This window comes from Oncorhynchus nerka, linkage group LG9b, assembly GCF_034236695.1.
Source record: "Oncorhynchus nerka isolate Pitt River linkage group LG9b, Oner_Uvic_2.0, whole genome shotgun sequence".
NCBI lineage: Eukaryota > Metazoa > Chordata > Actinopteri > Salmoniformes > Salmonidae > Oncorhynchus > Oncorhynchus nerka.
The window spans coordinates 37895722-37921325 of NC_088424.1; the positions used below are offsets into that span (position 1 = coordinate 37895722).

Consider the following 25604-nt stretch of genomic DNA (forward strand, 5'->3'; position numbering starts at 1 on the left):
GGTGATTGTGGAGGCCAGGTCATCTGATGCAGCACTCCATCACACTCATTCTTGGTAAAATAGCCCATACACAGCCTATAGGTGTGTTGGGACATTGTCCTGTTGAAAAACATATGATAGTCCCACTAAGTGAAAACCAGATGGGATGGTGTATCGCTGCAGAATGCTGTGGTAGCCATGCTAGTTAAGTGTGCCTCGAATCCTAAATAAATCACCAGCAAAGCACCCCCACACCATCACAGCTCCTCCTCCAAGCTTCACTTCAGAACCACACATGCAGAGATAATCCGTTCACCTACTCTGCGTCTCACAAAGACACTGTGGTTGGAACCAAAAATCTCAAAATTGGACTCATCAGACCAAAGGACAGATTTTCACTGGACTATTGCTTGTGTTTCTTGGCCCAAGCAAGTCTCTTCTTCTTATTGGTGTCCTTTAGTAGTGCTTTCTTTAAAGCAAATTGACTATGAAGGCCTGATTCATAGACTGTTCAGTCTCCTCTGAACAGTTGATGTTGAGATGTGTCTGTTACTTGAACTCAGTGAAGCATTTATTTGGGCTGTAATTTCTGAGGCTGGGAACTCTAAACAATTTATCCTCTGCAGCAGAGGTAACTCTGGGACTTCCTTTCCTGTGGCAGTCCTTTTCTGAATTGACTGACCTTCATGTCTTAATGTAACGATGGACTGTTCTTCTCTTTGCTTATTTGAGCTGTTCTTGGCATAAAATGGACTTGGTCTTTTACCAAATATGGCTGTCTTCTCTATACCACCCCTACCTTGTCACAACACAACTGATTGGCTCAAGCACATTAAAAAGGAAAGAAATTCCTCAAATTAACATTTAACAAGGCACACCTGTTAATTGAAATGCATTCCAGGTGACTACCTCATAAAGCTGGATGAGAGAATACCAAGTGTCATCAAGGCAAAGGGTGCCCACTTATTGGGTTACTACATGATTCCATGTGTGTTATTTCATAGTTTCGATGTCTTCACTATTATTCAACAATGTAGAAAATAGTAAAAATGAAGAAAAAAAACTTGAATGATTAGGTGTGTCCAAACGTTTGACTGGTACTGTATACAGTTGAAGTCGGAAGTTTACATACACTTAGATTGGAGTCATTATAACTTGTTTTTCAACCACTCCACAAAATTCTTGTTAACGAACTATAGTTTTGGCAAGTTGGTTAGGACATCTACTTTGTGCATGACACAAGTCATTTTTCCAACAATTGTTTACAGACAGATTATTTCACTTATAATTCTCTGTATCACAATTCCAGTGTGTCAGAAGTTTACATACACTAAGTTGACTGTGCCTTTAAATAGCTTGGAAAATTCCAGAAAATGATGTCATGACTTTAGAAGCTTCTGATAGGCTAATTGACATCATTTGAGTCAATTGGAAGTGTACCTGTGGATGTATTTCAAGGCCTACCTTCAAACTCAGTGCCTCTTTGCTTGACATCATGGGAAAATCAAAATAAATCAGTCAAGACCTCAGAAAAAAAGTGTAGACCTCCACAAGTCTTGTTCATCCTTGGGAGCAATTTCCAAACACCTGAAGGTACCACGTTCATCTGTACAAACAATAGTATGCAAGTATGAACACCATGGGACCACGCAGCTGTCATACCGCTCAGGAAGAAGACGAGTTCTGTCTCCTAGAAATGAACGTACTTTGGTGCAAAAAGTGCAAATCAATCCCAGAACAACAGCAAAGGACCCTGTTAAGATGCTCGAGGAAACAGGTACAAAAGTATCTATATCCACAGTAAAACAAGTTCTATATCGACATAACCTGAAAGGCCGCTCAGCAAGGAAGAAGCCACTGCTCCAAAACCGCCATAAAAAAGCCGGACTACGGTTTGTAACTGCACATGGGACAAAGATCATACATTTGTTCATACTGGTCTGATGACAAAACTGAACTGTTTGGCCATAATGACCATCGTTATGTTTGGAGGAAAAAGGGGGAAGCTTGCGAGCCGAAGAACACCATCCCAACCGTGAAGCATGGGGATGGCAGCATCATGTTGTGCGGTTGCTTTGCTGCAGGAGGGACTGGTGCACATCACAAAATAGATGGCATCATGAGGGGGGAAATTATGTGGATATATGGAAACAACATCTCAAGATATCAGTCAGGAAGTTAAAGCTTGGTCGCAAATGAGTCTTCCAAATGGCAATGACCCCAAGCATACTTCTAAAGTTGTGGCAAAATGGCTTAAGGTTGTGGCAAAATGGCTCAAAGTTAAGCTATTGGAGTGGCCATCACAAAGCCCTGACCTCAATCCTATAGAAAATTTGTGGGCAGAACTGAAAAGGTGTGTGCGAGGAGCCCTACAAACCTGATTCAGTTGCACCAGCTCTGTCATGAGGAATGGGTCAAAATTCACCCAACTTATTGTGGGAAGCTTGTGGAAGGCTACCCAAAATGTTTGACCCAAGTTAAACAATTTAAAGGCAATGCTACCAAATACTAATTGAGTGCGTGTAAACTTCTGACCCACTGGGAATGTGATGAAAGAAATAAAAGCTGAAATAAATCATTCTCTCTACTATTATTCTGACGTATCACATCCTTAAAATAAAGTGGTGATCCTAACTGACCTAGGATAGGGAACGTTTACTAGGATTAAATATCAGGAATTGTGAAAAACTGACTTTAAATGTATTTGCCTAAGGTGCATGTAAACTTCTGACTTCAACTGTATCTAAGACGCAGGACAGCTAAGAACCCAGTTATCTAAGACCCCAGCTATCTAAGACCCCAGTTTTCTAAGACCCCAGTTTTCTAAGACCCCAGTTATCTAAGACACCAGTTATCTAAGACGGCAGGTATCAAAGACGCAATTTATCTAAGACGCCAGGTATCTAAGACGCCAGGTATCTTAAATGGCAGGTATCTAAGACACCAGGTATCTAAGACTGCAGATATCAAAGTCGCATTTTATCTAAGACGCAATTTTTCTAAGACGCCAGGTATCTAAGACGGAAGGTATCTAAGACACCAGCTATCAAAGAGACAATTTATCTAAGACCCCAGTTATCTAAGACACCAGGTATCTAAGACCACAGTTATCTAAGGCGCCAGGTATCTACGAGGCCAGTTATCTAAGATGCCAGGTATCTAAGTCACAATTGATCTAAGACGCCATTTATCTAAAATGCCAGTTTTCTAAGACGCCAGGTATCCAAGACGCCATGTGTTTAAGACGCCAGGTATCTAAGATGCCATGTATTTAAGACACCAGTATTCTAAGATGCCAGGTATTTAAGACGCCAGGTATGTAAGACACAATTTATCTAAGCCGCCATTTTCCTAAGATGCCAGGTATCCAAGACGCCAGGTATCTAAAACGGCAGGTATCTAGGACACCAGGTATCTAAGACTGCAGGTATCAAAGACACAATTTATCTAAGACGCAATTTATCTAAGACGCCAGGTATCTAAGACGCCAGGAATCTAAGATGCAGGACAGCTAAGACCCCAGCTATCTAAGACCTCAGCTATCTAAGACGCCAGGTATCTAAGACGCCAGGTATCTAAGACGCAGGATAGCTAAGACCCCAGTTATCTACGACGCCAGGTATCGAAGACTCCAGATATCTAAGACACCAGGTATCTAAGACGCGATTTATCTAAGACGCCAGGTGTCTAAGATGCAGGACAGCTAATTAACATTTTGAAGAAAGTACCATATCAACATTAAAGATACCGACAAAGTATTGAAATGTTTCTCTTATGTGACAGTGTATCTCACACACACACACACACACACACACACACACACACACACACACACACACACACACACACACACACACACACACACACACACACACACACACACACACACACACACACAATTCTAAGTGGGTGGCCGACTAAGATTCTCTTTAATTGCTCTCTGCCATTGAAAAGGTTGAATGGTTAATGGGGGTTTTGTATTAGTGGCAGTCATAGAAAGAGTTTAGCTGTGTGTGTGTGCATGTGCATGTGTGCGTTTGTGTGCGTGTGTGTGTTTCAGCTTTGATGAATAGCTTGGGCATCAGCAATCCCAGACCTTGATGGAACAGAATAGATGAGATGAATCAGAAGCCCAAGCATTGTCCCAGAAGCCCAGAGCACCCAGAACACAGAGTTCTACTGTGCACCAGACAGTCTAACACTACACTTCCTAGAAGCCCTTCAGGATTGTACTACTGTATTACTCTAGGACAGAGAGGTAGATGGAACTTGTGGAAGCCTGATGTGGTGCCTGCCATGTAGAGGGCATGAACTATTAGCTTTTGAGACACTATGTCAGTTGGATGACACTATGTCATGGACATTTATGTCTGTAATGGGGAAGTGTTTAGGGTTAGGGTCAAGTGTTTAGCAGAGCAGATGCATAGCATGCTGCACAGCCTAGGCCAGCTGCTCACACAGTACAGCATAGTATAGAACAGCACAGAACAGCACAGCACAGTACAGAACAGCACAGTACAGAACAGCACAGTATAGCACAGAACAGAACAGTACAGCACAGTACAGCACAGTATAGAACAGCACAGAACAGCACAGTACAGTATAGCACAGAACAGAACAGAACAGAACAGTACAGCACAGTAAAGAACAGTACAGCACAATACAGCACAGTGAGATGAGATCCCAATAATCTTTTCTAAAAGATTTGGTGTCCCTTGATATTTGTATTTATTTTATAATTAGCTAATCAGCATTGAGCTGAGCTTAACTGTGGGTTGTCCTGGTGCAGCAAAACGCCCCCTAAGGGAGGCCAGTTTGGATTTGGCTTCAGACCAATCAAATCACTTCCTTCGCAAAATGTCATTTCCAGAAAATATGTCTGTTTCTGATCTGTTTGTGTTGATGTCCGTCAGTAGCTAGCTTGCTAAATCTGTCTAAATCGGCCCTTTCCTAAGTCATGGATGGAGATGGGGATTTGGACTTATTAACTCTCTGTACAGGCCAATGATAATGACTGTGATTCAGATCAACCATAAATTAATATGTTGTACCGCTGGACTGAGATGATTGAAGTTCAGCATGTAGTCTAGTATGCTCATTCATGTTAACTAGCTAACTAACTTAGCTGGTTCACTGTTGTCAATGTGAGAAAGTTAGGCTAGCAACCATTTTAGCTAGGTAGCCTATGACAACAAACTGTATGATAGTGTCACGCCCTGACCTTAGATATCTCTGTTTTCTATATATTTAGGTTAGGTCAGTGTGTGACTAGGGTGGGTACTCTAGTTGTTGTATGTCTAGGGTTTTGTATGTCTAGGGGTTTTTGTATGTCTATGTTGGCCTGATATGGTTCCCAATCAGAGACAGCTGTTTATTGTTGTATTTAGGTAGCCATTTTCCTCATTTGTGTTGTGGGATCTTGACTATGTGTAGTTGCCTGTCAGCACTATTTTGTTTAGCTTCACGTTTCGTTTGGTTGTTTGTTGTTCAGTGTTTCATTCATTAAAAGAGAACGTACGCATAGCACGCTGCGCCTTGGTCTCACTCATACGACGAACGTGACAGAAGATCCCACCAAAAATGGACCAAGCAGCATGTACAGGAGGAGTGGACTTGGGAGGAGAACCTGGATGGAAAATGACCCTGGACGCAGGGCGGGAGTATTGCCGTCCTAAGGAGGAGATAGAGGCAGCGAAAGCGGAATGGCGATGATATGAGGAGATAGCTCAACAGAGCAAGCACGAGAGGCAACCCCAATAAAAAAAATTGGCGGGGGCACATGGAGCCAATCAGGGAGTTGAGTGAGGAGCTCGACGCAAGATTCCGTAGAGAGGTGCTGACATTGAGAGCGCTGCAGAGCGGGCGTGCTGGGGTGCGTGTCATCAGCCCGGTGCCACCTGTACCGGTCCCATGCATCTGGTCTCCAATGCGCTTTCACAGCCCAGTGCATACTGTGCTAGCTTCCCGCACTTGCCGGGCTGGAGTGAGCATCCAGTCCGGAAGCGTTGTGCCAGCTCTGCGCTATAGACCTCCAGTGCTCCTCCACAGTCCTGTACGTCCTGTGGCTCCTCTCCGCCCTCGCCCTGAGGTGCGTGTCATCAGCCCGGTGCCACCTGTACCGGTCCCACGCATCAGGTCTCCAGTGCGCATCCACAGTCCAGTAGGTCCTGTGCCTCTTCCCCGCACTCGCCCTGAGGTGCGTGTCATCAGCCCGGTACCACCAGTGCCGGCACCACGCATCAAGCCTCTAGTGCACCTCCACAGTCCAGAGCTTCCGGCGACAGTTCCCAGTACAGAGCTTCCGGCGACAGTTCCCAGTCCGGAGCTTCCTGCGACAGTTCCCAGCCCGGAGCTTCCGGCGATGTTTCACAGTCCAGAACCTCCAAAGACGGTCCATAGTCCGGAACCTCCAACGGCGGTCCACAGTCCGGAACCTCCAACGATGGTTCCCAGACCGGAACCTCCAGCGACGGTCCCCAGTCCGGGGTCTCAGCAAAGGTCCCCAGTCCGGGGCCTCCAGCGACGGTCCCCAGTCCGGGGCCTCCAGCGACGGTCCCCAGTCCGGGTCTTCAGCGACGATCCCCAGTCCGGGGCCTCTAGCGACGAGCTGCAGTCTAGAGTCTTCAGTGACGAGCTGCAGTCCAGAGTCTTCAGTGACGAGCTGCAGTCCAGAGCCACCGGCGATGATCCACAGTCCGGTTACACAGAAGCGGAGGGATCAGCGTAAGGAGGGGGGGCTGCGTCCAGAACCGGAGCCGCCACGAGGGTAGATGCCCACCCGGTTCAGGTTTGTGGCCGGGAGTCCGCACCTTTGGGTATATTTTGGTTAGGTCAGGGTGTGACTAGGGTGGGTACTCTAGTTTTTGTATGTCTAGGGTTTTTTGTATGTCTAGGGTTTTTTGTTTGTCTATGTTGGCCTGATATGGTTCCCAATCAGAGACAGCTGTTTATCGTTGTCTCTGATTGGGGATCATATTTAGGTAGCCATTTCCTCATTTGTGTTGTGGGATCTTGACTATGTGTAGTTGCCTGTCAGCACTATTTTGTATAGCTTCACGTTTCGTTTGGTTTGGTTGTTTGTTGTTTGTTGTTCAGTGTTTCATTCATTAAAAGAGAATGTACGCGTACCACGCTGCGCCTTGGTCTCACTCATACGACAATCGTGACAGATAGAGACATAGACTATTTAGCCAACATGAAAGAAGGGAGGACGGCATTGGTGATCAATTAGTCTACAAGCAGGCTTGGTCAATATTTTTTATTTTACTTGCGCGCGCGCACACACACACACAAATCAGTACCATGGACAGCCACATGACATTTAGCAACATTGATTGGTCTAAATTGTTTTTGGTATCTTTAAGTTGGTTTTCAGTGTATTATTAAACTAAGCATATATAGACTTGCTGATTTGATGATGTTTAAATGTTTATGTTGAAATCAAGTCAAAACAAATCTAATACAACAGGTGCAGACCTTACTGTGAAATGCTTATGTAAAAGCCCTTAATCAACAATATCGTTTTAAGAAAATAAGAGTTAAGAAAATATTTACAAAATAAACTAAGGTAGAGAAAGTGACAATAAATAACAATAACGATGCTATATACTGAGGGTCCCGGTACCGAGTCAATGTGCAGGGGTACAGGCTAGTCGAGGTAATTTAAACAATATGTACAGTGCCATTCAAAAGTTTGGACACACCTACTCATTCCATGGTTTTTCTTTATTTTTTCTTTATTATTTAAAATTAATTTTACGCACCTGCTAATATCGATTTCCTATTGAACATACTTCTTTCCGTTTGAAATATTACAGTTTGATTACATTTTAGAGTATCTGAGGGGTCAATAGAAACGTATTTTGACTTGTTTTAGCAAAGTTTAGAGGTAAAGTTTTGGATTCCTTCCCCTACATGTTGAACGAGTGGATTACTCAAATTGATGGCGCCAACTAAACAGACTTTTTGGGATATAAAGAAGGATTTTATCTAATTAAACGACACTACGTTATAGCTGGGACCCTTTGGATGACAAATCAGAGAAAGACTTTTAAAAAGTAAGTGAATATACAAATATCGCTATTTGTGAATTTATGAAACCTGTGCCGATGGAAAAATATTTTGATGTGGGGTGATGTCCTCAAACAATCTCATGGCATGTTTTTGCTGTAATGGCTATTGTAAATTGGACAGTGCAGTTAGATTAACAATAATTTACACTTTCAACCGATATAAGACACTTGTAAGTACCAACATGTTTAATATCCATAATTTTGATGATTATTTATTTTGAATTGCGCGTCCTCCAGTTTCACCGGAAGTTGTTCTGCTAGCGGGACCCCTATCCCAGAGAGGTTGAGGCAAGAACAGCTCAAATAAGTAAAGAGACAGTCCATCATACTTTAAGACATGAAGGTCAGTCAATCTGGAACATTTCAAGAACTTTGAAAGTTTCTTCAAGTGCAGTCGCAAAACCATTAAGCGTTATGATGAAACTGGCTCTCACGAGGACCGCCACAGAAAAGGAAGAGCCAGAGTTACCTCTGGTGCAGAGGATAGTTATTAACTGCACCTCAGATTGCAGCTCAAATAAATGCTTCACATAGTTCAAGTAACAGACGCATCTTAACAACAACTGTTCAATGGAGACTGTCAATCAGGCCTTCATGGTCAAATTGCTGCAAAGAAACCACTGCTAAAGGACACCAATATGAATAAGAGACTTGCTTGGGACAAGAAACATGAGCAATGGACATTAGACCAGTGGAAATCTGTCCTTTGGTCTGATGAGTCCAAATTTGAGATTTTTGGTTCCAACTATAGTATCTTTGTGATACTCAGAGTAGGTGAACAGATGATCTCCGTGTGAACCACCGTGAAGCATGGAGACGTTGCCCTCTTTGGGTACAGTGAGCACCATCCCCCTCTCCTTCTCTATACTCCTTACACCAGGCTCTGTTAGACAGGTCATAAATTCCTGGAGGAGATCCTCTCCTCGTGGCCAGAGTATATAGAGAGAGTGAGTTTTCATAGAGAGAACAAAGGAATTTCTTCCACCTCACAGAACTTGAGGTCCGAACAATATTCACGTTCTGGAGAATGTATAAAAGATCGGTGAAGAATTCAGCTACGAACTGGTCCTTTTGGTACAATTTTGTGAAACTCATGAGAGACAATACAGCCACATTACCATAATCCTGTTTATACAAGAGTCTCAGTTATGAGGCTTACATCTAATTGTTGTATAAAATGAATGAGTAAAGATGAAACTGTTTGTGAAATGATGTAATGTATTTTAGACTGTTTAATGAAGGAAACTCCAATTCCCTTTGGAGTTTAACTAAATCAGAGGACTGCCTCCTTGAGCACAGGCAGGAACCGGCGTCATGGGACAGCCCTTTTCTATGTTCGAATAAAACCCCCACCTGGGTTTTCCCACTTCAGACCAGCTTACCTCGATAACCACGAGAGGGCTAAGGTTTGAGTAGAGACCAGCTTACCCCGATTTCTACGAGAGGGCTAAGGTTTTAGGGGAGACCATAAACCTGAGTATAATCTAAGGTTTGAGTAGATTGCTGAATCTTTTAACCATACCACGTGGTTAAACTCTTAGACTACTGATACCAACAGAATAAGAACAAATCTTTGATGCTAATTACTAGTCTGCAGCTAGGAATTCGGTATCATTGAACGCGAAGACCGACAACTGCCGAAACATCTATCCTATAACGACATTAATTAATGTTACTCTGAACTATCCATTCTAACCACGGCAGAGAGAGAGAGAGGGCGGACAAACTCTCCAACAGAAACAAACTTTTCAACAGCGATCCTATCAACACACTGAGCGTAAATATATATATTGATTGCAATTATTCCCGAATGAGTGAGCGTTCATGTGCAAAGGATTAGCATTTCAATTGTTATAATTATCAACTTTGTTGTGCCTCATCTCAGTCGACCCCCACTTCCCTTTTGTCCACCAAGCCGCGATGCCGGTTTAGCCCACTAGGGCACATTCCCCTATCATTTCCTTGTAACTATATCTACTGTTGCTATGCATTTCTGTGATTACTTAGTAAATAAATTATTTAAGACAATTGATGTATGGATGACTCATAGTGAAGACTGGGTTTGTGCAGATAACCAACAATTTACGATGTTTGAAATGAGACTAACGTGAGGTAAAGAATAATTCATTAATTCAAAGACTAATTGATCAGATATTAAAATATCTGAAAGTTACATTAGGAAAATTATAACTTTGTAATCTGAATATTTTCCTTGGTGCCCCGACTTCCTAGTTAATTACAGTTACATGATTAATTCGTTTAATCATGTAATAATAATTACAGCGTTATTTGATAAAAATAAGTCTTCAGTTTTAATGATGCCAAAGACACGACACTGGTGACACTGTCAGTGATTTATTTAGAATTCAATGCACACTTAACCAGCATGGCTACTACAGCATTCTGCAGCGATATGCCATCCCATCTGGTTTTCGCTTAGTGGGACTATCATTTGTTTTTCAACAGGAAAATGATCCAAAACACACCTCCAGGCTGTGTATGGGCTATTTGACCAAAGAGAGTGATGGAGTGCTGCATCAGATGACCTGGCCTCCACAATCACCTGAGTTGGACCACAGAGTGAATAAAAAGTAGCCAAAAAGTGCTCAGCATATGTGGGAACTCCTTCAAGACTGTTGGAAAAGCATTCCAGGTGAAACTGGTTGAGAGAATACCATGCAAAGGGTGGACTATTTGAAGGTTCTAAAATCTAAAATATATTTTGATTTGTTTAACACTATTTTGGTTACTACGTGACTCCATATGTGTTATTTCATCGTTTTGATGTCTTCAGTATTATTCTACAATGTAGAAAATAGGAAAAATAAATAAAACCCTTGAATGAGTAGGTGTGTCCAAACGTTTGACTGGTGCTGTACATGTAGGTGGGAGGGAGCGAGGGAGAGCTTTGTACGAGTCTCTGTGTGTGGAGTAAAGGTGGTCTAGAGCTATTTTTCCCTCTGCTTGCACATGTGACATGCTGGTAGAAATGAGGTAAAACTGATTTAAGTTTGTGTTATTTCATCGGTTTGTGGTGTTAAATAGACAGCTACAAAGAATATAGATTAAAACTCTCTTGGTAGATAGTGTGGCCTACAGCTTATCTTGAGGTTTGGGCCTGGTCCACGAGCAGCAGTAAACCTTTGTGTCTGACTCATTAAAGAAAATATATTTGTCCAGTTCGAGGGAGCAATTGCTGTTCTGATGTCCAGAAGCTCTTTTCGGACATAAGAGACGGTAGCAGAAACATTATGTACAAAACAAGTTACAAACAATGCGAAAAAACACACAAAATAGCACAACTGGTTAGAAGCCCATAAAACAACAGCCATCACTTCCAACTACTAAATCAGTAGTTGTTTAGTAAACTGTCGGAAACATTCACTTGCTTGACCATGCTGCAGGTGATATAACTGTTTGCTACATGCAATATTTGCTTTGTGGACTTCACCTGACAGATGCTGCTCTCCGGTTTTGTGATGAAACAAACATTATGTGTAGTTGAATTTATTCTGCCACTGTGTGACTGTTGTGTTTTTGTTGTCACACCTTATTGTATATCACGGTGGCATATCAACGAATGGGTCATAGAGCAAACAATGCAATTATTACAACATAGGTGGTAATATGGCTGTTTTTACTGGCTTGGCTTCCCCAGTGACTTGACCCACGTACCACTACTGTTTATTTGTGGTAATATGGCTGTTTTTACTGGCTTGGCTTCCCCAGTGACTTGACCCACGTACCACTACTGTTTATTTGTGGTAATATGGCTGTTTTTACTGGCTTGGCTTCCCCAGTGATTTGACCCACGTACCACTACTGTTTATTTGTGGTAATATGGCTGTTTTTACTGGCTTGGCTTCCCCAGTGACTTGACCCACGTACCACTACTGTTTATTTGTGGTAATATGGCTGTTTTTACTGGCTTGGCTTCCCCAGTGACTTGACCCACGTACCACTACTGTTTATTTGTGGTAATATGGCTGTTTTTACTGGCTTGGCTTCCCCAGTGATTTGACCCACGTACCACTACTGTTTATTTGTGGTAATATGGCTGTTTTTACTGGCTTGGCTTCCCCAGTGATTTGACCCATGCACTGCTACTGTTCATACATATACTGAAAATATATATAAACACAACATGCAACAATTTCAAAGATAACTGTGTTTATTTTCAGCAAACTTAACATGTGTAAATATTTGTATGAACATAAAAATATTCAAAAACTGAGACAAACTGAACAAGTTCCACAGACATGTGACTAACAGAAATGGAAAAATGTGTCCCTGAACGGGGGGGTCAAAATCAAAAGTAACAGTCAGCATCTGGTGTGGCCACCAGCTGCATTAAGTACTGCAGTGCATCTCCTCCTCATGGACTGCACCAGATTTGCCAGTTCTTGCTGTGAGATGTTACCCCACTCTTCCACCAAGGCACTTGCAAGTTTCCGGACATTTCTGGGGTGAATGGCCCTAGCCCTCACCCTCCGATCCAACAGGTCCCAGACGTGCTCAATGGGATTGAGATCCAGGCTCTTCACTGGCCATGGCAGAACACATTCCTGTCTTGCAGGAAATCACGCACAGAGCGAGCAGTATGGCTGGTGGCATTATCATGCTGGAGGGTCATGTCAGGATGAGCCTGCAGGAAGTGTACCACATGAGGGAGGAGGATGTCTTCCCTGCAACGCACAGCCTTGAGATTGCCTGCAATGACAACAAGCTCAGTCCAATGATGCTGTGACACATCGCCCCAGACCATGACTGACCCTCCACCTCAAAATCGATCCCGCTCCAGAGTACAGGTCTCGGTGTAACGCTCATTCCTTTGACTATAAACGCGAATCCGACCATCACCCCTGGTGAGACAAAACCTGCGACTCGTCAGTGAAGAGCACTTTTTGCCAGTTCTGTCTGGTCCAGTGACGGTGGGTTTGTGCCCATAGATGACATTGTGCCGGTGATGTCTGGTGAGGACTTGCCTTACAACAGGCCTACAAGCCCTCAGTCCAGCCTCTCTCAGCCTATTGCGGACATTCTTAGCACTGATGGAGGGATTGTGCGTTCCTGGTGTAACTCGGGCAGTTGTTGCCATCCTGTACCTGTCCCGCAGGTGTGATGTTCGGATGTACCGATCATGTGCAGGTGTTGTTACACGTGGTCTGCCACTGCAAGGACGATCAGCTGTCTGTCCTGTCTCCCTGTAGTGCTGTCTTAGGCGTCTCACAGTACGGCAATTTATTGCCCTGGCCACATCTGCAGTCCTCTTGCCTCCTTGCAGCATGCCTAAGGAACGTTCACGCAGATGAGCAGGGGCATCTTTCTTTTGGTGTTTTTCAGGGTCGGAAGACAGGCCCCTTTAGTGTCCTACGTTTTCATAACTGTGACCTTAATTGCCTACTGTCTGTAAGCTTTCAGTGTCTTAACGACCGTTCCATAGGTGCATGTTCATTAATAGCTTATGGTTCATTGAACAAGCACGGGAACGTGTTTAAACCCTTTACAATGAAGATCTGTGAAGTTATTTTGGATTTTTACGAATTATCTTTGAAGACAAGGTACTGAAAAGGGACGTTTATTTTTTTTCCTAATTTACAAGGTAATCAGTCAATTTAAAGAAATTCATTCTGCCCTAATCTATGGATTTCACATGAATGGGCAGGGGTGCAGCCATGGGTGGGCCTGGGCATAGGGCATAGGCCCACCCACTTGGGAGCCAGGCCAACTCACTGGGGAGCCAGGCCCAGCCAATCAAAATGAGTTTTTCCCCACAAAAGGGCTTTATTTCAGACAGAAATACTCAAAAGATTGTGGCCTTTATTGTCCCGAGCACAAGGTGCACCTGTGTAATTACCATGCTGATTAATAAGCTTCTTGATATGGCACATGGATGGATTATCTTGACAAAGGATAACATGTGCACTAACAGGGATGTAAACAAATTTGTGCACAACATTTCAGAGAAATAATATTTTTGTGCATATGGAACATTTCTGGGACCAGTACCTTGCATTTACATTTTTGTTCAGTATACATACGCTGTAAGGTGGGATGCAAGGTGAAAAATCAGTGAAGAAGTTTTGGGTTTAAGAACTGAACATTGAGCAAATGTCAATCTCAGTCAATTGAGTAAAGGGTTCATTCTTGCCATTTATACGTTTATTGTTTTTTCCATAACAGAAACAAACCAGGAAGGCAGCACAACAACACTAAGATAAATTGTACCCAGATCTCATCTGTCCCCATTTTCCAGGAGTCTGTGCCCTGGTTCCTGTGTGCTGTGCTCTGTACCCTACTCCCAGGTGGGCTGAAAGTAACAGAACGCTTGGCCCCGTTCACCGGCCGTTACAGCTGTCCCACTCCACCGCTACAGAAGCATTTAAAGGTCAACTCTGACAGAATACTCCTCATAGGCCAATAAATCCTCAAAGGGGATGTGTTACTACTGTAATACTGTAGGAACAGTATGTGTACTGTACCCTGGCTTTGGCTTTGAATGTTTGATCATTTCATAAGGTTTTACATGAGTTGCTTTATAACGATAAACAAATACAATCTGTACAGATGCAGGATATCATTTGCTTGAAGCTACTAAGGTTTGTAGTTTCCACTTTAAAATTTCCCTAACTAAAAATGTATCAACCCCTACACAAATGTCCATTAATTATAATCCACACAATAATTCACATTTCCTGTTGCTGCAGGATTATTTTCCTGCTGTGGGAATTAAGATCAAACATCTGTAAAGAAACGTTTATTGAATTGCCATTTTCCTTCAAGAGTGGCTTAATATGTTTTATACAGTAGATAAAACATTATAAGGAAGGAAGGACACTACTGTACAAACATAGGTACAGCTACACACACAATGCATGTGTCTTTATACACTTTATACAACATAGGTGTTTATGAGATATAATACTGCAATGAATTGTTCTTCATAATTCAGTGCTCCGGTTATTCTCTCCCTAGTGTCTCTCTCTGCTCCAGCACGGATCACTGCACTCTGTGTGTCCTGGGTGGGGATGGAGGGATGGAGGGCTGAAAGGTGGAGGGCTGGAGGGAAGAGGGAGCGAGACAGAGGGGTAGAAGGAGGGAGAAATGAGAGAGAAGGGTGGGAAAGGGAGAGAGGGTGAAGAGGGGAGGGTAGATAGGTGGGAGAGGGGGGAGAGATAGAGAGAGTGAGAGAGGGTGGGAGCTGTGCTCCAGCTGCTCCAGGGCCTCGTCAGAGGAGTGTGCCCTTGGGCTGCCCTCGTCTCTGACGTACGCACAAACAAACGCACACAGACACACTCACACACACACTCGTTCATTCACTCTCACATACACACACAGCCACATGTATGAGCACACACCATCTCTTCGTCACACTCACACGCAAGCAGTGATAGGAGGCTCCAGTCTCAGACAGCTCATCAGGGATGCAGCAGAGCCCCTGTCTACAGAGACAGACAGAGAGAGAGAGAGATTTTCTATTGAGGCAAAGAGAGGAAAGAGACTCGACGCCTCTGTGATTAACTGGGTCTGTGTGCTTGTTTGCATCTGTTTTGTAACAGCAAATCAAAGGCCATACAATTGTTCAGGCTATATGTGTACTGTAGGTGTCATCTACAAAACATTTGTTTCACAGCAATGGTTTTAAATTCAAACACCTATAGTAGGAGGCTGACTGTGAAGGCTGCTGAGGGGAGGACGGCTCATAGTAATGGCTGGAACGGAGCAAATGGAATGGCATCAAACACATGGAACCCATGTGTTTGATGTATTGATACCATTCTAATCATTCCCATCCAGTCATTACCACAAGCTCGTCCTCCCCAATTAAGGTGCCACCAACCTTTTGTGGTGGGTAACTGTGCCCCTGTGTGTTCTTCCTCGGGTATTCATTGAGATATTAACTACAAGTAATTTTGGAACCTATTAGCCTGTAGAGATAACGTGACCACCCCCAACAGTTGAAAAACACTTTAAGTGAAGTGTGAATAAAAAAGTGTTCAGGTATACCCAGAATATGAACACACGAATCAATGAAGGGACATGAATGCCAATGCGCTCATCTTTTTATTGCACAACAATGACTCATTTTGTTAGGAACGCTTTAACAACATTTCCACCAACCGACAGACCAGCTTATTGAGAGAGACCAGAGCCTGGCTCTGAGTTCTGGACCAGCTGAGAGAGAGAGACCAGAGCCTGGCTCTGAGTTCTGGACCAGCTGAGAGAGAGAGACCAGAGCCTGGCTCTGAGTTCTGGACCAGCTGAGAGAGAGAGAGAGTAGGACAGCCGTATACCCTGTCCCAAAGCCACCTTTAGGTCCTACCCCTATTGCACGTATGTTCATCTGAAAGGATTGGGTAGGTGGAAGTATTGTGGTGGAAGTTCCAGCAAGCCTATCAAAGGAAAGAGTGGAGCTATTACCATATTGAGTACATCTATCCACTCCTTGCAGATAGTCACTATATGTGAAGTACTTAGGAGTAGGGGTTATTGGTCAGTTTGGGGTTGGACAGCTAGATATCAGCTCAGACAGAGTGCAGTGGAGTGTTAAAATACTTGAACCCTTACAGACCCAAACACAAGCTGAAGGGGCTTTAAGACAACCTCAATGGGGAGCGACAAACATTGAGTGACAACGAGAGAAATTTGTTTTGTTTTTTCATTGCCAGATGAGGATAAACCCACAGTGGCTGGAATATAGAATTCCACTTGAGTTCTGAGAACCTTTGCACTGGAACCACTGTTAGGAAGGCTAGCTGCAGTGATCTAGAATCTCTTTTGTCAAAAGATTCCAAAATAAACTGCTTTTTCAGATTGCAGCTCTCAGATTGCAATTGTGTCTGTTTCTGCTTGAGTGGGCCTGAAGATCTAGCTTGGTGATCTCAAGTGGGACCAACAATGTAGAAGGAAAGGCACAGGTACACACACGCACACGCGCGCACACACACACGCGCCCACACACACACACACGCGCCCGCACACGCGCCCGCACACGCGCACACACACACACACACACACACACACACACACACACACACACACACTATACAGAGAGTCCTAAAGCAGAGAGAAGGCTTAGATAAGAAGGCTACAGTAGCTACAACACTAAGATATAATAATTGTCAGACTAGTTGACATTTTAAATAATTGTAGTTGGTTACACAGAAATGTCTAGATTTGAAGGTCCCACAAGGAATTATCAACCAAACATCCCCTCTAGGTCAGAAGCAAATACATTGGTTAGTCAAACAGACAGATATGAGAAACAGGAATCAAGCTTGGTCCTGCTGCTGCTCCCCTGGTCTTCAGATGAACAGTTTTGGGGTGTCCATTTTCATTTGAATGATTCTTGATTTGAGTTCAGTTGTCCACAAACACTGTTTGTTGTCTGAGGTGATATCTAGACTGCGTAAACTCCACGAAAGAGCTTGTTTTGAGTTCACCCTCTCATTGTAGAAAATGTTTGTATTACACCAGATTGTGGTCCAAACACGACAATGTGCCTCCATAACTCTGTGTATGTCACACATACAGTAGATGAGTAGAGTACAGAGCGCATGGTGTTTGAAGGCTCAAACCAACAAAAGTGTGTCATTTTGTGTTTCCCAAACCAGGGAAATTGATATATACTGACATTGTCATTTTAATTCAGCAGTACTAGTCTTTAAGCTAACATTTGTACATATATTGCAAGTTGAAAATAAAAACACATATTTGCATTTCTACAAGCATGTACATACCACAAAAATAGACTATGTGGAAACTAGATATACAAGGCACAAGGTACAGTATATGCTGTCCATGTGCATTGGGGCAAACTGTAAACAAAAACAACAACAAAACAAACAAACAAAAAAGACTTATCGAAACAGAAACATAAAATACACTGATAAGACATCAACACTAAGGTATTCAGTACCCTTAATATCTTTCATATCTGGTACGGCAAGAATTTGAGATTTTAAACTGAGATAACCGTCTCTCAATAATCGTTGGTTGGTTTCAAGCATATGTGGGGAATCTCACTTGCATTCCATTGTCCATTGCAAGTCTCTTTTTCACAGAGAACAAAAGCAACAGTAAATGAACAGTAAGACTTTACTTGAATACGCCATCTTAAAACCTGCATAACACTGTCTTATACATAACAGATGCAAGGGACTCAAGAAAATTCACTGAGGTGTCATTCATTGATCAAGAGTCATGCTGGGTGCATGGGAACTCTTGCACGGAAACAGAGATGATATTGCCTGAACATAGCAATTTTTTTCTCTGCCCTTCTTTTTTTCACTGCAGGTGGACAATCATTCAAATCTTTACAAATGATATCAGCACAGTCCTTATAGCAGCTTAATAGGGCAAACTCGGGTATTAGCACATACAAGGAATAGGTAAGAGGACCAATTGATTGCAATGACACAGCATTGAAGCGCACAACTGGAGTTCACTCATTTGGACTTAACTCCTTCATAATTGTATAGGCATTTTGCCATGCACTTTTCCCATTGGAGAAAACAAGCAGTCATTATAGTAATATGTTGGGGACTATGATCTGACTTCAAATATGTGACAGTTAAAAATGATAGGCTCAAAGCATTAGATTTTGATGTGGCTCAGAATATAAGTGATAAACTTGTCTATAATAATAATTGCTATCGAGTGATCCAGAACTTATGTGAAATTTAGGTCAAATCAATAGTGAACCAAGAAGGGATCAATAAAAGCATACAGATGTACAGTAACTGTAGCTAGGTCAAATCAATAGTGAACCAATAAGGGATCAATAAAAGCATACAGATGTGGAATCTTAATTTGACCCTGCTTCTCACATCAGGAAAATAATCCTTCAGCAACACAAAATTGTAATTATTATGTGTATTATAATTAATGGATTTTTTGTAGGTGTTTTTCGTTAGGGAAAATTGTGTCTGAAATTTTAAAGTGGAAATTACAAACTTTAGAAGTATTTTTAAACCTTGAATACACTACAATTTGCATTTCCTGTTGCCCAGGAATATTCTCTGCGACAACAGTGGGATCAAATTAAGATAGCAGATCTGTATAACTTTCCGGAAAGGTGGTAAACCTGAGTGAAATGTCCATCATCATGAAAGTTCAAAGCTTCAAAAGTCAGAAATGGTACGACAACTCAGATGCCAATTTTCTCCCAGATTTTCCACAAAGACATTATTAGATTAACCAGACGTGACCGTTGTAAAAGACTGAAGCTGTGATTTCCCCTTTGCATTAAAAGGTCATAATGTGACACAATGTGCTTAATGTTGAGCTCAATTTTGCTGTGTTGCTGTTTTGCTTCTCAGTGACAAACTGAAAATGGTTTCAACTCTCTGTCCTACATCCAATCATTTAAAAAAGCGTATTGTCTTGTCATAGAAGAGAGAATGGGGTAACACACAGTTTACATACAGAACACACCCAGACCAGAGAAGCAATAAACCTAAGAAACATTGCACAAACATTCAGCGACACAATCTCCCTTCGCATCGTCACCCAGAATAATTTCGGTCCTTGTATTTACATGGCAGTTTATTTCTAATTAGCTGTCTTCCCCCTCATATGGCATACATTCAGCAAGAGAAGGCTTTGAAGTACACCAGGATTAGAATCATTAGAATATTTATAATCAATGTCACAACCCGCCACAACCATGAATTTTGAGAACTAAATAGGGTTGTTGAAGAATAAATAATTTTCGTACAGACATTCGTAGAGTTTGAGATTCGAAGGAGCTGTATCACATACTACACCAAAAACACACAGGTGAAGACATACTTCCCTCTCTGCCCCACAACATTTCCCATTAGCAGGATTCTGTCAGTTACTTAGTCTTTCTTTACAACATACAATAGTACTTTAAATGGCCTTTAAAGTGACAGTTTGGGGGAGTTGATTTCCATAACTCCATTCCGGAATCCTCAGGTGACCATGAACCAGTTTGAAACCAGTTTGCCTCATTTGATCCACAAAATAATGACATCCACTCACTTCCTCTGATATTTTTGGTTAAGATAACAACGTGGTCACTAGAATACAATAACACAACATGTGAAGCCACGGCAGCTGCTGGATTCTTTAAGGTTTCACAGTAAAAATAAAGAAATTAGTTACCTGTACAGCATATGTATATACATTTTATATATATATATTTAAATATATAGGCGGGGTAAAAGTATTGCAGAATTATATTGCATGTATTAATCAATAAACCTGGACGAAAACAAGCGAGTATACAGTATGGGTTGTTTGCGATGGTTCTTTTTGATAAAGCTCAGATGATTTACCACCATTTTTGCCTCCAGGGTCACAATCAGTATATTTCTGCTGACATGACAAGTGGATATCTTTCCAGACACATTTAGTTGGACAGAGAAGCTGGGAAATATTGCCTGTGCCATTGCCAGCAAATCCAACCAACCAGGCCTGACAACGCAGTGTAAAGATATGAGTACACAAGTCAGCTCTCTTGGAAAAACAGAATGGAACCAAAAACATTCATACCAACTCACGCGCACACGCACACGCACCCCCACACACACACACGCACCCCCACACACACACACGCACGCACGCACACACACACACACACGCGCACACACACACACAGACACACACACACACACACACACACACACACACACACACACACACACACACACACACACACAAACCAAATATATGGCTTCTAAACTTGGAATCAAGGCAGTTGAATAAATGGCATTTTCTTCTATATTTCTTTTTTAGTTGATACAGACACAACCAAACTTTGTGTTTAAGCTCAACTTTGGTTTGGAGTAGTTACAATGAAGATATTACCTTTCGGTATTTTTTTTTCTTTACTATTTTAACTATTTACACATCGATGTAAGATCGACCAGCGGTCTAAAACACTACCTTCACTACTATTTTAAACAATATGAAGAGCAATGTATTTATTTTGCTACAACAGCGTTTACAGAAAAAAGGACACCTAAAAACACATTCTGAAAGCGTAAAATGTCATCATTGTCATTTGATTCAAGTCCCTGATTTTGCGTTTTTAAGTCCAGCTCCTGCTAGATTGCATTGTATGGATTCTACACAGTATGCAACAGTTACATTAATGATGTTGTTTCTCAATATCTTTACAATAAAGACAGCAATATAGGTGTTTGGAAGCAGAGTGTAAGGGGTGATACTAAGACTACAGGTGCTGGCATAGTAGAATAGTCCAGTCCCACCTTTGTTAAACTAGTTTAATTGTTTCGACTCTCCAAGTCACACGAACCAAAGAGTTCCTCTTTCCTCTTTGTTGACTCAGACCGACACACAGGACACTCAGTTAGAATGACTGCCGGTGTGGCCCCATATGAAGCCAGCCAGGTCAGTAAGGAAGCCGACCAGTCAGGTCATCCAGACAGAGATAAACAGACGTTTAGATTCACCCATGTGAAGAAGGCCTCTCTCCAGCAGCTCTCATAGGGTCACAAGTTGGAAGACAGCCGGTTCCGGGCTGAGTCTAACTCCGGTATGCTAACGATCGAATCCTTCTTAGGAGCTCCAGGGGCCGGGAGCCCCGACCCAGCCGCCGCTGCAGCCGCCCCCATCCCGGGTGCTCCTCCTGGGGGAGGAGTGGAGGCGAAGGCCACCCGCTGTGGAACTCCCGCGGGTCTCCCCCCAACCTGGACCCCCACCCCAGAGGGCCCAGGCTGGCTGGGGTGAGTGGGCTGAGGGGGGCCAATGGAGGTGGAGGAGGCATGGGTGGATGGGTGGGTAGATTGGGGAGGGCTGGGGCCGGCAGGAGGGGTTCCATCCTGAGGGAGGGAGAGCTGGGAGGCGGAGAGGACACGGGCATCTTGGCTAAGGGTGCCTGAGTGGAGCGAGTGGGTGCTTTTCTGTGAGGAGGGCCTCTGGATGGTGTGCGTGGGGCTGGGAACGTGGTGCTGCACCAGGGACAGCTGAGACCCAGACGGCCCCGCTCCCCCATGTACTGGAATGTCCGTCCTGGATGCGCCAGAGGGCTCTGGACTGGTGGGCTGGAAATAGCCGACCCAAACACTCCTGTTGCATGAGCCATCTGTGGTGGCTGGGACTGGAGAGGAGATGCGGAAACAGGGCTCTGTGACAGGCTATGGACCACCTGGAACCTCCGCAACATACGGGGGGACTGCAGCGTCCCTGACCCTGACCCAGACGCTGACCCTGGCCCTATCGGACCTGGCCCCATCCCCATCCCCATCGGCCCCATCCCCATCCCCATCGGCCCCATCCCCGGCATCCCCATTCCCCCCATCGGCCCCATCCCCATTCCCCCCATCCCCTGGGGGCAGAAGCTCATGGCCACAGCCTGCTGGAGGCTGGCGAGGGCCCCGACCCCAGATGGGCCTGCGGGGGAGAACATGCCCCCAGGGACGGAGGATGTCATGGACATGGTGCGGGGTCTCTGAAGGTCCACTAGTTTGACCATCTCACGGTCGTACTTAACAATCTCCTGGATCATCTCATTCTCATGGTTGTTGAAAACGCCGGAGTTGAGATCATGCTGCACTTTGTGCATCAGAATGGAGTTCTTCTTGCCTGTGATGGAGTGAGGAGGAGGATAAAAGTAGAACTTGATGAGGATGAGGTAGAGGAAGAGGAGAACAAGGGAGGAGGAGGAACACTGACAGTATTTTCTATCCTTCAAACTAGGTATATTGTTTTTGCAAGAAGCAGTGTCACTTCATCAATTATCACCCATTTTGAATGTTATATCATTTTTATGCATCTCTGAGTGATGTTCTATCGATTCCGGGGTCATTTAATGTTTGTGTGTGTTCCTGAGCTATTGTCGTTTAAGCAGGTATAAATACAGCCGGTATGACAAGTTTTGCATTATATAATGAATATCGTACATAGATAACTAAATAACATTCAAAATGGGTGAGTCTTTCCTTTGTCCTGTTTAGAGCATGCTGAAGCAACCCCATAACTCAGGTCAATGCTCGGGCTAGAGTTATCTTTCATAGATAAGTTTGCATCTGCTATTTCTAAGAGGGAGTCCAACATAAAAGGTCAAATAAAGATGTGTTTATGTGATAGCAATACATAATATTAGGGTAAGATGTGAAGATGAATTCTCAATAAAGACAGTGTCACGCCTGAAGTCTGGTTTTATCCTCTACTCCCCTGTGAAAATAACAGGTGCAACCACTTGATAAATCTGGCCCAGTCCCTATTGATTGGACCACTGTTGTGTCTGGCAAACAGTGGGGAATGCAGCATCTGTGGAACCACCTGGGTACCACTAGCGCGGAAAACTACTATCACACAGGTAGTTTATTGTTCTCTTTCTAGGAAGAGAAGCAGGACAACTAGGGCCCCATTTGACTACTTTAAAATGCATCCTTCTTTCTTAGTTCCCTAGGGAATTAATCACTGATCTAACACAAATGGATTGTTGAAAGTTCATGGATCTACTACTGTCAGTTCAGTGATTACTCTAAGGCAGGGAGTGAGGAAGGTGTATTAGTACAGGGCCCAGAGCTCTCTTCAGTACCTATGCGGTCCAGTCGGTCAATGGCCACGGTCTCAAAGGCCCGTCTCATCATGGGATACTCCTCTAGCACCTCATTAAAGTTGTCCACAGACAGGGAGTAGAGACGACAGTATGTCTCCGCTCTGACGCTGGCCGTACGCCGACCCCGCGTCAGCAAACAGATCTCTGATAGAGGGAGACAGGGTCAGGAAACACAGAGATAGAGCAAAACGTCTCAGAGATACAATATATTCATGTTCTATTTCATTATCTGTAAAATATACCATAGAAACCATCCATTATCTATTCCACTACCAGTTGTTTGGGATTGTGGTACACTTCCAATAAAGTTGTGCTAGTTTTCACACATGAAAACCCACAAAGCAGTGGGTATTCTGCTGCAGAATACTCCAGTGATCTCATTATGTCTAAATATTAATTGTTCACTGAATTAAATGAAAGTCTGTGTGTATTGTGGTTCAGGCCCATACCTCCAAAGTAGGAGCCATCAGAGAGCTTCATTCCCAGGGTTCCCTTGGTGATAACGTTACAGACTCCGTGCTGGATAAAGTACATCTTCTTGCCAATGGTGCCCTCTCTGATGATGTAATCACGAGGCTGGAAGACCTCAAAGCGGAGCATGATCAGCATGGCTGTCACAAAGTTGGGCTCTGCGTTGGCGAACAGCGGCATGGACGCCACCAGCTTACGGCAGTTGAAATTGACAATTTCCTGATGATTGGATAGACAAAGTTTGTTAGTAAAATATTTCAAAAACGCTATATCCACCAATTATTCACATTGATGTTTTTTCTTTAGAAATGATTGCTTATGGGTACATTCATGTGTGTGTAAAATATTACTGTTCTCATATTTTTGATTAATAAGATATTCGATGTGTATGAAAATGTTTTATACCATTGGTTAGCTGGAATGGAATGTTTGTATCCTGTATATTTGACCTGTGTATGAATGCACTTATAGTAAGTCTCTCTGGATGAGAGCATCTGCTAAATGACTAAAATGTCAAATGTTACAGGTCTCACATTATTGTATTTATAATATCGTTGTAACATTTATATATTTCTTCGTTCATTTCTTAGAATTTGGGGGATTTGTGTGTATTGTTTAGTAATGGCAGGAAATGTAAGCATATATAAATGTTTTATATTGATGTCATACATTTAGCATTTGACTGTGTAAAACCTAGCAGTACTACTTATTTTTCTGAGAGTGAGGCGGATATATAGCATTTTGCAACAAAAAAAACATGATTATATAGCATCTCTCTGAAATAAAACCATCAAGTGATGGATTTTAAACAAATACATTTCTGTCATTAAACCATGATTAGATAGAGAAAAAACACACCAATCTCTTTCATAATTTCTTTCAACAATAAAAGCTCATTTCCCAGCATTTCTGAAAATGGATATATATCGTTTTGTTTGTGTGTTCATGACGTCCCTGTTTAGGTAGGAACTCAGAGACCCACCTCTCTGAGTGGTTCGTTCAGTTCCTCTAGGATGCTGTCTTCATCAAACATCTTCCCCTGGTACCGGTGCTCATAATAGTCATGGATTTTCTGTCGGAAGTCGGATGGCAGCTTGTGGAAGGACATGTACTGCTCCACTTGTTTGTACTGTAGAGAGAAATAAAGTCAAGGTGCTATCTAGAACCAGAAAGGTTTCTATCTAGAACCAAAAATGGTTATTCGGCTATCCTTATAGGAGAACCCTTTGAAGGACCCTTTTTGGTACCAGGTAGAACCATTTTGAGTTCCAAGTAGAACACCTTCCACAGAGGGTTCTACATAGAACCCAAAATAGTTCTACCTGGAACCAAAAAGGGTTCTACTTCGAACCAAAAAGGGTTGTCCTATGGGGACAGCTGATAAACTATTTGTATCTAAGAGTGTAGAGCTTAAACTGACTCTATGGAGTGGTTCAACCATTCCATCATGAAAAAAAGGGAGACCCATTACTAAAGTGAATGGTGGACAGGCCACGGTGAAAACTAAGGTCTGGTTTTCCAGACAA

General features: G+C 43.0%; 1 pseudogene; it reads right to left on the reverse strand.

The window, feature by feature from the left end:
- Nucleotides 1-19580: 19580 nt before the first annotated feature.
- Nucleotides 19581-25604, reverse strand: part of LOC115114026 (potassium/sodium hyperpolarization-activated cyclic nucleotide-gated channel 2-like) — a 73978-nt pseudogene continuing 67954 nt past the window's right edge.